At 48.4% G+C, this 12,189-nt stretch overlaps 1 pseudogene; it reads left to right on the forward strand.

Moving 5' to 3' along the window:
• The first annotated feature begins 6,066 nt into the window (after positions 1-6,066).
• On the forward strand, positions 6,067-12,189 carry LOC111961050 (aldo-keto reductase family 1 member B1-like; annotated as a pseudogene).

The following is a 12,189-nucleotide window of genomic DNA, read 5'->3' on the forward strand; positions in this document are numbered from 1 at the left end:
ATTGAGGGAGACAATGCCAAATAGCATTGTAGTTTGCTCAGTTTTTTTGTATATTGTAACTTTTCTTATGATTTGGTTGGGTCTAATTGTGTTGCTGTCCTGGGGCTCTGTGGGGTCTGTTTGTGTTTGTGAACAGAGCCCCAGGACCAGCTTGCTTAGGGGGCTCTTCTCCAGGGTCATTTCTCTGAAGGTAAGGATTTTGTTATGGAAGGTTTGAGAATCACTTCCTGTTAGGTGATTGTAGAATTTAACGTCTCTTTTCTGGATTTTGATAATTAGAGAGCATTTTGACTGGTTGCATCACTGCCGGCAACTACTCGGCCTCCGACCGCAAGGCACTACAGAGGGTAGTGCGTACGGCCCACTACATCACTGGGGCTAAGCTGCCTGCCATCCAGGACCTCTACACCAGGCGGTGTCAGAGAAAGGCCCTAAAATTGTCAAAGACCCCAGCCACCCCAGTCATAGGCTGTTCTCTCTGCTACCGCATGGCAAGCGGTACCAGAGCGCCAAGTCTAGGACCAAAACGCTTCTCAACAGCTTTTACCCCGAAGCCATAAGACTCCTGAACAGGTAATCAAATGGCTACCAGGACTATTTGCATTGTGTCCCGCTCTTTTACACTGCTGCTGCTCTCTGTTTATCATCTATGCATAGTCACTTTAACTTTACATTCATGTACATATTACCTCAATTAGCCCGACTAACTGGTGCCCCCGCACATTGGCTACCCGGACTATTTGCATTGTGTCCCACCACCCGACAACCCCCTCTTTTACGCTGCTGCGACTCTCTGTTTATCATTTATGCATAGTCACTTCAACTATACATTCATGTACATATTACCTCAATTAGCCAGACTAACCGGTGCCCCCGCACATTGACTCTATACTGGTACCACCTGTATATAGCCTCGCTACTGTTATTTTCCCAGTTTTTTTTTCTTTCTTTACTTATCTATTGTTTACCTAATACCTATTTTTTACTTAAAAATGTCACTGTTGGTTAGGGCTTGTAAGTAAGCATTTCACTGTTGTATTCGGCTCACGTGACAAATATACTTTGATTTGATTTGAGTTCTCTCAGACAGCCGTCCATCTCCAGCTTCTGCCCCCCGGGTCTTGTTGTGCTTCTAGATCCAACAGTGCAGCAGTATCTAACAGGTAATGTCTAACAATTCCACAACAAAACCTAATATCTGAAAAATTCCACAACAAAACCTAATACACACAATCTAGTAAAGGAATGGGATGAGAATATATAGGTATAAAATATATGGATGAGCAGTGACAGAGCAGCTAAGACGCAATAGATAGTAAAGAATAGATAGTGACGGATACAGTATATACATATGAGATGAGTAATGCGAGATATGTAAACATTCTTAATATTAAAGTGGCATTATTAAAGTGACTAGTGTTCCATTTATTAAAGTGGCCAATGATAGCAAGTCTGTAGGTAGGCAGCCGCCTCCTTGTGCTAGTGATGGCTGTTTAACAGTCTGATGGCCTTGAGATAGAAGCTGTTTTTCAATCTCTCTGTCCCAGCTTTGATGCACCTGTACTGACCTCGCCTTCTGGATGGAAGCGGGGTGAACAGGTAGTGGCTCGGGTGGTTATTGTCCTTGATGATCTTTTTTGCCTTCCTGTGACATCGGGTGTTGTAGGTGTCCTGGAGGGCAGGTAGCTTGCCCACGGTGATACGTTGTGCAGACCGCACCACCCTCTGGAGAGCCCTGCAGTTGTGGGCGGTGCAGTTGCCGTACCAGGCAGTGATACAGCCCGACAGGATGCTCTCAATTGTGCACCTGTAAAAGTTAGTGAGTGTTTTCGGTGACAAGCCAAATTTGTTCAGCCTCCTGAGGTTGAAGAGGCACTGTTGCACCTTCTTCACCACACTGTCTGTGCATGGACAATTTCAGTTTGTCGGTGAAATGTACACAGAGGAACTTAAAACTTTTCACCTTCTCCACTGCTGTCCCGTCGATGTGGATAGGGGGTGCTCCCTTTGCTGTTTCCTGAAGTCCACTATCATCTCTTTTGTTTTGCTGACATTGAGTGAGAAGTTATTTTCCTGACACCACACTCCGAGGGCCCTCACCTCCTCCCTGTAGGCTGTCTCGTCCTTGTTGGTAATCAAGCCTACCACTTTAGTGTCGTCTGCAAACTTGATGATCGAGTTGGAGGCGTGCATGGCCACGCACTCATGGGTGAACAGGGAGTACAGGAGAGGGCTGAGAACGCACCCTTGTGTGGCGATTGTATCATCTGTTGACCTATTGGGGCAGTAAGCAAATTGAAGTGGGTCTAGGGTGACAGGTAGGGTAGAGGTGATATGATCCTTGACTAGTCTCTCAAAGCACTTCATGATGACAGAAGCTAGTCATTCAGTTCAGTTACCTTAGCTTTCTTGGGAACAGGAACAATGGTGGCCATCTTGACACACCAGCCAGCTGCTCTGAGCATGCTCTGAGGATGCGGCTAGGGATGCCGTCTGGGCCAGCAGCCCTGCGAGGGTTAACACATTTAAACGTTTTACTCAATTCGGCCACAGAGAAAAAGAGCACACAGTCTTTGGTAGCGGGCCGTGTTGGTGGCACTGTAGTGTCCTCAAAGCACGCAAAGAAGTTTAATTTGTCTGGGAGCAAGACGTCGATGTCTGCGACGGGGCTGATTTTCCTTTTGTAATCTGTGATTATCTGTAGACCCTGTCACATATGTCTCGTGTTTGAGCCGTTGAATTGCGACTCCACTTTGCGACTCCACCACGCCGGAGGCCCTGGACTGCGGATCATCGCCGGAGTCCCTGGACCGCGGATCATCGCCGGAGGCCCCGGACCATAGACCCTCGCTGGAGACCCCTTGCCGGGGATCGTCGCTGGAGACACCGGACTGGGGATCGTCGCTGGAGGCCCCGGACTGGGGATCGTCGCTGGAGGCCCCCGAACTGGGGATCGTCGCTGGAGGCCCCGGACTGGGGATCGTCGCTGGAGGCCCCGGACTGGGGATCGTCGCTGGAGGCCCCGACTGGGGATCGTCGCTGGAGGCCCCGGACTGGGGATCGTCGCTGGAGGACCCGGACTGGGGATCGTCGCTGAGCGGCCCCGGACTGGGGATTGTAGCTGGAGCCCCGGACTGGGGATCGTCGCTGGAGGCCCCGGACTGGGATCGTCGCTGGAGGCCCCGGACTTGGGATCGTCGCTGGAGGCCCCGGACTGGGGATCGCCGCTGGAGGTTCCGGAACTGTGGCCCGTCGTTGGAGCGTCTTCCGGAACTGTGGCCCGTCGTTGGAGGTTCCGGAAACTGTGGCCCGTCGTTGGAGGTTCCGGAACTGTGGCCCGTCGTTGGAAGTTCCGGAACTGTGGCCCGTCGTTGGAGGTTCCGGAACTGTGGCCCGTCGTTGGAGGTTCCGGAACTGTGGCCCGTCGTTGGAGGTTCCGGACTGTGAAACGTCGTTGGAGGTTCCGGACTGTGAAACGTCGCCGGAAGCGCTGGACTGGGTACTGTTGCCGGAAGCTCTGGACTGGGTACTGTCGCCGGAAGCTCTGAACTGGGTACTGTCGCCGGAAGCTCTGGTCTATGGAAGCGCACTGGAGGCCTGGTGCGTGGTGCCGGAACTGGTTGTACCGGGCTGAGGATACGCACCTCAGGGCGAGTGCAGGGAAGAGGCACAGGCCGTACTGGATTGTGGAAGCGTACTGGAGGCCTGATGCATGGTGCCGGAACTGGTGGTACCGGGCTGAGGACACACACCTCAAGGCGAGTGCGAGAAGCAGGACCAGGACGTACTGGACTCTGGAGGCGCACTGGAGTCCTGGTGCGTGGTGCCGGCACTGGTGGTACCGGGCTGAGGACACGCACCTCAGGGCGAGTGCTGGGAAGAGGCACAGGATACACTGGGCCGTGGAGACGCATTGGAGATCTGGAACGTAGAGCTGGCTCAATGCGTCCTGGCTAGATGCCCATTCTAGCCCGGCAAATGCGAGGAGCTGTAATAGAGCGCACCGGGCTATGAATGGGAACTGGAGACACCGTGCGCATTTCTGCAAAATACGGTGCCTGACCAGTCACACGCTCCCCAYGGTAAGCACGAGGAGTTGGCTCATGTCTCCAACCTGACTCAGCCAATCTCCTCGTGTGCCCGCCCCAAAAGAATTATTGGGGCTGCCTCTCCGGCTTCCGTGCTAAACGTGTCCCCTCATATCGTCGCCTTTCATCCCGTGCTATCTCCACCTGCCTCCATGGTAGGCGATCCTCTCCTGACAATATTTCCTCCCACGTCCAGGATCCTTTACCGTCCAAAATCTCGTCCCAGGTCCATGCTGTCTGCTCCTCCTGAACACGCTGCTTGGTCCTTTTATGGTGGGTTCTTCTGTCACGGCCGTCAAAAGGAGGAGACCAAGGCGCAGCGTGGTATGTGCTGTGTGTCACGGCCGTCAAAAGGAGGAGACCAAGGCGCAGCGTGGTATGCGTACATTCTTCTTTATTAAAAGAAAGAACACTGAACAAAACAAACAAAATAACAAAACGAACCGTGAAGCTATACAAAATGAGTGCTGACAGGCAACTACACATAGACAAGAACCCACAAATACCCAAGGGAAAATGGCTACCTAAATATGGTCCCCAATCAGAGACAACGATAAACAGCGGCCTCTGATTCGGAACCATATCAGGCCACCATAGACTTATATATATATATACCTAGACCTACAAAACCCCATGATATACAAAAACCCTAGACAGGACAAAACTAGCATACCCACCCTAGTCACAGCCTGACCTAACCAAAATAATAAAGAAAACATAGATAACTAAGGGCGTGACACTTGTATGCATCGCGGAAATTAGAGTAGCAGGGGTCGAGTGTGTTACTCGCTCGTGTACTGCAATCAATATACTGATAGAATTTAGGTAGCCTTGTTCTCAGATTAGCTTTGTTAAAATCCCCAGCCACAATAAATGCAGCCTCAGGATATATGGTTTCCAGTTTGCAGTGAAGTTCCTTGATGGCCGTCTTGGTATCCGCTTGCGGGGGGATATACATGGCCGTGACAATAACCGAGGTATCTCCAGCTTGTCTGGGGAGGGAGGCCTACATCTGATGTGGGTAGTACTATCCATGCCCATTGATTTGCTGCGGACCCATAAAACGGACGGAAGAGGTCTAGGTTCTGGGCACGGATCACTGAATATCAACTTGATGAAATTCAAAGGAGCACTCAAATCACCCAAGCACATTTGGTGTATGTGCATGGCTGAGGGGCCAATGGTGCGAAGCTACCATCTGTGGGATTATGACTGAATGCCTCTCAGTCAGAATCCCCCTAAACGTAACGATACCGTAGCACCACGGATCTTCGGTTGGCCCGAGATAGCCTGCCTCTTTTGGCAGATGAGTAGAGCCGTTCGTGACGGGGTTGGGGTGCACCTGGATGAGTTGCCGCCCCTGTCCTGATGCGCACTGTATTTTGTGGGGAACCTGGTGCTAAATCACTCGTAGACGACCAGATTCTGGGTCAGGGTTTCGTACGTAGCAGAGCAGCTCACTCGTTGCAATCTATTGAAAGTCAGCCCTCGATCCAAGCTTTTGTTGGGGACGGAAGGCGTCTTCCTCTTCCTCCACCAGGTAGGGGGCTAGTTGGTGGTCGCCCATCCGCCGGGTATCGTCCTCTGGTGGGACTGTGAGTCAGGTTGGGATTCGCTGTGGAAGTCAAAGGGTCACCAGGTACAAGAGGAGGCCTCTATCAAGGTGGGGGAAACTCAGAGTCCGAGCAGGGGGTCCGAACACGGGGGCCATGGAGGTTGGAGTGGGGACTTAGTCTCTGAGTGGAAAAAAGCGGGCGGGTCACCAGGTGCACAGAGCCTGTTTCGGGTTACCAGGTGCACCGAGCATGTTTCGGGTTACCAGGTGCACCGAGCCTGTTTTGAGTTACCAGATGCACGTTGTTCCTGACAGCGGGAATATAGACGTCTTAGTGTTTGGGGAGGGTTGCTTAAGTGTGGGTACCCCAGGTTCGCCTGGTGGGCAAGGTTATGGAGATGGCTGAGCTCCTGCCGAGACGCAATGATGCCCAGTGAGAGGGGTGTTGACCGGGTAGGGAGAGTAGGTGTGGAGGCCTGGAGGTCTGTAGTTCCAGGGAGTAAGCTATACACTCTCAAGCCCAGGGAGAGGGCGAGCAGGGAGTGTAGGCATGGAGGCCTGGAGTCAGAGGTCTCCAGGTCAATGGGGGGCTGTCTAGAGGTCAGGAAGGCCCCAGGGAGAAGGCCCAAGTGAATAGGTGTGTGAGTGACACTGTCCTTCAGGGGAGCAGAGCAGGCAATTAATGTAAAATCGTGTGAGATGAAAATGGACAAACAAAAGGGTGTGCCATGTATAAGGCTCGTCAATGGATATTCTGAAAGTAGTTTGAGGGTTGTAGGTCACATGACCAGGGAACTATTGAAATTAAAACCGCGTGAGATGAAGATGGACAAACTAAAGGGTGTGCAATATAGAAGGGTACTCGGTGGACATTCTGAACCTTTTCAGAGGTCATTAGGTCACATGGCCAAGGAACTATTGAAATTAGAAAGTTAGAAAAATTAATGTAAAAATGTGTGAGATGAAAATTGACAAACTTAAAGTGTGTGCAATGTGTAGGCCCACTGAGTGTACATTCTGAACCTTGTTTGAGTCAAGTAGGTCACATGTCCAAGGAGCTATTGAAATTAGAAAGTTTACAAAATTCATCTAAAAACGTGTGAGATGAAATGGACAAACCAAGGGTTGTGCAATATAGAAGGGTAGCCAGTGGACATTCTGAACCTTGTTTGAGTCCAGTAGGTCACATGACCAAGGAGCTATTGGAATTAGAAACATTGAAAAACATTGAAAATGTATGTAAAATCGTGTGAGATTAAAATGGCCAAACAAAAGGTTGTGCTACATATAAGGCTCCTCAGTGGATATTCTGACAGCAGTTTGAGGGTTGTAGGTCGTAAGACTAAGGAGCTATTGAAATTTGAATCTTTTAAAAATGATCGTAAAATCTCATGAGATGCAAATGGACAAACAAAAGGGTGTGCAATGTGTAGGCCCACTGAGTGTACATTATTGAACGTTTTTGAGGTGTGTGGGTCACATGACCAAGGTGCTATTGAATTTCAGAAATTAAAACAAATAATTTAAAATAGTGTGTGCAAAGTGTGTCTATGCCATCGGGTTAGCTAGAACCAGTTTTGAAAGTTTTAGGAGTAATGGTTAAAGAGCTATTGAATGGTGAAAAATTTGATTGTCACTATGTTGACGGTCCCTAACTGCTGTTGGTGGATGTAAGGAAAACTACAGGTGAATATCCGTCGAATATCCAACCTGAATCTGTCTTTACCTCGGTAATGTCAATGACAATGTGCCTTGATATGTACAGGAAGTTGGTTTGCAAGTATGTAAATACTTGATACAATGTTTTAAACGCTCTAAAAAGCCTTGTGCGCTTCCTTGCACACTCACCTTTCCACATGTGAAATGCAATGACCTGCTGAACCTCTCAACAACATTGGGATATTATTAATTTACTTTAATACAATGAAAATTATGTATGTATACCATGTAATTATATATCATGAAACATTGTGCTTGAATACATTCATTTTTCAGTGTAAACCCCCTTGGACTTACATGCTTACATATTTACTGCCAGGTTAAATAGGGGTCAAATTCCATCAGTAAACTCAAAGTCATCATAGGAAATAATGGATGATAATCTCCTTAATTATGCATTGAATCAAAAATGTACTTCACCCAAACTAAGCTTTTTACCGGTCCTTCTGTGTCTTAGTCTCCTCCAGCTAAAGTAGGAGAGGCAGTAAAGGCTGCCATCTGCTGGCTACAGACTCATTGACGGGGCTTTCCTCTACCAGAATGAGGCTGAGGTGGGAAAGGGCATCCAGGCTATGATCCAGGAGGGTACTGTAAAGAGAGAGGAGCTGTTCGTCATCAGCAAGGTGCTGCCTCAAATGTCACACTCATTCATAGCATACCGTGTGTGTGAGAATTGATGGAAGTGATTGTCAAATTGTGAATACTGTTATTCCATAGAATCTTTCAGGTGATGTGTAGTAGCCTACTTGAGAGTGTTTCCCAGGCTATGTCACCGAATGGCAACCTATTCCCTATAACCCATAGTGCACTACTGTCTGATCTGGCCAGAAGAAGTGGCTTATATAGGGGGCCTGGGCCATTGTGGATGCAGCCCCAATCAATCCAGATTGCCATTCCTGTGCTTCTCTCTCCACCAGCTGTGGTGTACCTTCCAAAAGAAGTCTCTGGTGAGAGCAGCCTGTCAGAATACCCTGAGTAACCTTAAGCTGGACTATCTAGACCTCTCCCTCACCCACGAAAACCAATGGGAATGAAGGTAAACTCTCCCTATTGTCTTGACATGCATACTGTTTCAACATGTATTTGAAATATCCTCACCACTTGTCTCTTGTAAAATTTGGTAATATACACTTGAACTGAATAAATTATTATTATTATTTTTGTTCTGATGAAATGCTTGTATTTAAAGCTTATAGTGCATGGCTTGCCTTTACAAATGCATTTTGCTCACACTTATTTCATTTTTATTTAATTTCTTCAGCCCTTTTTGTCATGCATAATTTAGAAAAACATTTTCACACTTTGATGAAATGTTGGGGGCGTGATATGCACTGATCATCACTCAATCATTACTTGTTTTGTTGTAGATTAGGGATGAGCTCGTGGACAGCGAGGGATTCACTGTTGCCGTGGAAACCAGATTCCTGCATACCTGGGAGGTGAGAATGACAGGAAGTTAAATTAAGACGATTTCTGGGTAATTTTTTGCATCATCACTCACACCCTTTTCCATTTGGGTGTTCTGTCTGTTCAGCGCCTCTCAGGGCATGGAAGAGCTTGTGGATGCAGGGTTGGTAAAAGCCATTGGAATCTCCAATTTCAACAGGCATTACATTTACATTTAAGTCATTTAGCTGACGCTCTTATCCAGAGCGACTTACAAATTGGAAAGTTCATACATATTCATCCTGGTCCCCCCGTGGGGAATGAACCCACAACCCTGGCGTTGCAAGCGCCATGCTCTACCAACTGAGCCACACGGGACCGAATCAAACCGAATCCATTCTGAACAAGCCCGGCCTCAAGAACAAGAGGGCTCTTTGCCCTCTCTCCCAGCCTAAAATGGCACTTTGCATTTGTGATCTTTAGAGCATAACAGGTATTCAGAGTTAATCACAGTGTCATTGAGTACGTTTACATGCACAGCAATAATTCAATATTAAACTGATTATGGCAGTATGCAGATTATGCAAAAGTAATGTAAACACTGCCGCTTATCTTAATTGGCAGAAAGGTCAAAATCGAAGTAAGCATACGCCGATTAAAACACCTGGTTTTCTGAGCAACCTTTAGAGTTACTAGGACATGTAAACACCTTCATCAGCGTTCCAGCTGTGTATTTGATCTACGCGTGTGCTAGCACCAACCCCGAGCGAGCCTCCCTCTTTAGCACGAGTGAAGTGAGGGTTCGGAACAACTGAATGTATGCACCTTAGAATTAGTTTTCACATACAAACTTAGAATCCAATATTCTTCCCAAAAATAACAGGGTTGCTGTGGTAGAACAATTTCTTTTGATTGGCGATTTTCTGCATTTATCAGAGTAGCCTAATTTTCAGATGTTTCAGGATTATTAGGGAAATATGTCTTCTTGCAAAGAATGTAAACTTTTCAATCCATCTATTATATTAATCTGATTATCCACAATAATCACATTAGTGTGTGCATATAACCATACTATAACTTATGTAGTAGGCTGCCTCCCGAGTGGCGCAGCGTCACTACAGACCCGGGTTCGATCCCTGGCTGTGTCGCCTGGAATCGAGAGACCCATGAGGCAGCGCACAATTGGCCCAGCATCGTCCAGGTTAGGGGAGGGTTTGGCCGGCCGGGATGTCCTTGTCCCATCGTGCTCTAGCGACTCCTTGTGGCGGGCACATGCACGCTGACTTAGGTGGCCAGCTGTACAGTGTTTCCTCCGACACATTGGTGCAGCTGGCTTCCGGCTTAAGCGAGCAGTGTCTCAAGAAGCAGTGCGGCTTGGCAGGGTCGTGTTTCGTAGGACGCATGGCTCTCGACCTTCGCCTCTCCCGAGTCAATATGGGACTTACAGCAATGGGACAAGACTGTAACTACCAATTAGATATCATCAAATTGGAGAGAAAAAGGGATAAAAGGTAAAAATAAAATAAAACAAATATACATATGTACTGTAGTAGGCTACGGGTGACATTTTCCACTCGCAAACACACCTGTGCTGTGAACAAACCACGGTAACATTTCTAATAGATGGGTGAAATTATCATATTTATTTTATTTAACTCTGTGGTTGAGTGTTTCTTATGACATCATTGGGTGTCCCTGTGTCACGTGTCCTCCCTCTACGGCCTCTAGGTCACCAGGCTGATCGTTATGGCGCACACCTGTCACCATCGTTACGCGCATCAGCACATTATTACACTCAACTGGACTCCATCACCTCCTTGATTACCTGCCCTATATATTTCACTCACTTTGGTTCCTTCCTGAGGTGTCATTGTTTCTGATTCAGTTTCATGTCTGTGCGCTGTTGTTTCGTTTTTTGATTAAATCACTCACTCCCTGAACTTGCTTCCCGACTCTCAGCGCACAACGTTACAGAATGACGCCCAGCCAAAGGGATGCATCAGGGAGTGTTTGTTGTTTTTGTTTTGGAGGTAATGTCGGGTCCAGGTGTCAGAATCGGAGCTACCTGGTGTGTCGGATTCCCATGCCTTGGCAGGATCGACGGGTTCCCCTGCCTCAGCGGGATCGTAGGCTCCCATGCGTCAGCTGGCTCGACAGGCTGCCATGCCTCAGCAGGTTCGATAGGCTCCCATCCCTCAGCTGGCTCGATAGGCTCCCATGCCTCAGCTGGGTGAACAGGTTCCCGGTTCGAGGCAACCGGGAGGTCTCAGCTGGCTCTTAGGCTTCAGCCGGTTCATCAGGTTTCTGCACCTCAGTCCGCTCCTGTACCGTGGGATCGTCCCTGTCCCCGCACCGGGGAGGGGGTACTATCACATATGCTCTCTTTCCGGCGCTCTAGGTCGCCATGCTCCCGCTCATCAGCTGGATCGACAGGTTTCCGCGCCTTTGCAGAGGTGACCGGTCCGCTCCTGATCCCCGGGATCGTCATCTTGGTCGGCGTCCTGCGGTCGGAGCCGCGCGTCAGGGAGGGGGTACTGTCACGTGTGCTCCCTCTCCGGCATCTAGGTCACCAGGCTGCTCGTTATGGTGCACACCTGTCACCAGCGTTACGCGCATCAGCGCATTATGACACTCACCTGGACTCCATCACCTCCTTGATTACCTGCCCTATATATGTCACTCCCTTTGATTCCTTCCTGAGGCGTCATTGTTTGAGTTTCATGTCTGCATTGTTTGTGTTTTGTATTATGTTTCATTTTTTGATTACATCACTCACTCCCTGAACTTGCTTCCCGACTCTCAGTGCACATCGTTACACCCTGTCTGCTCTGACCAGATTGAGTGCCACCCATATCTGTCCCAGCAGAAGCTGATCAACTATTGTCACTCCCAAGGCATCACTGTCACAGCATACAGCCCCCTGGGGTTACCTACCAGGCCATGGTAAACAACACACTGATAGACACAGTACAGACACATGGAGGGAAATGTCGCACACACACACACACACACATTATTCGTAAGTTTCTACGGTAACTGTCTGATCTGATGTTCTTGTATTAGGATCAAACCAGACAAACCCTGTTTATTTCAAGACCCAAACATCAAGGACATAGCTAACCTCCAGGTACATTAGAATGATTGGGCGAGTTCGTTTTGCATTGCCTGGTGCCCGGTTGGGTGGAGTTTGCGCATTTAAGACCATTCCATTAGTCCTGAAGTGGTTTTCATTCCAGGTGTTTGACTTTGAACTGAGCAAAGAGGACATAAGGACCATTTTATCACTGAACAGGAACTACAGACTTTCCTCTGCTCTCATACGTAATTATAGTGCCAATCACCCCTGTCAAACGTGATCATACATCCGTTTTTAAAGCCTCAACTGATCCTTGGTCCCTGTGTGTGACTGTCCTCCGCTGTTTGTTTCCCATAGGGGGCTGA

The sequence above is a fragment of the Salvelinus sp. IW2-2015 genome, linkage group LG4q.1:29 (assembly GCF_002910315.2).
Source record: "Salvelinus sp. IW2-2015 linkage group LG4q.1:29, ASM291031v2, whole genome shotgun sequence".
In the NCBI taxonomy this organism is placed as follows: domain Eukaryota; kingdom Metazoa; phylum Chordata; class Actinopteri; order Salmoniformes; family Salmonidae; genus Salvelinus; species Salvelinus sp. IW2-2015.